Source organism: Eimeria mitis, genomic scaffold, assembly GCF_000499745.2.
Source record: "Eimeria mitis Houghton genomic scaffold, Emh_scaff1725, whole genome shotgun sequence".
NCBI lineage: Eukaryota > Apicomplexa > Conoidasida > Eucoccidiorida > Eimeriidae > Eimeria > Eimeria mitis.
The window spans coordinates 2416-2803 of NW_013570042.1; positions in this window are offsets into that span (position 1 = coordinate 2416).

Genomic DNA, 388 nt, shown 5'->3' on the forward strand with positions numbered 1-388 from the left:
CAAACATAAACAACTGCTGATTACACCAGGTATATTTATTTATTTATTTATATTTATTTATTTATTTGTTTATTTGTTTATTTATCTTTATTTTGTTTTTTGTTTGGTTTGTTTATCTTTTTTATTTATTTTTTTCTCTCTCTTTCTATCTATCTATGATGAGAAAAAACTACGAAAATTTTATCGTTATTAAACATAAACAACTGCTGATTACACCAGGTATATTTATTTATTTATTTATTTATATTTATTTATTTATTATTTATTTATTTGTTTATTTGTTTATATTTATTTGTTTGTTTGTTTGTTTTTATATATTTTGTTTTATCTTTATTTTGTTTTTTGTTTGGTTTTTTTATTTATTTTATTTATTTATTTATTTTATTTA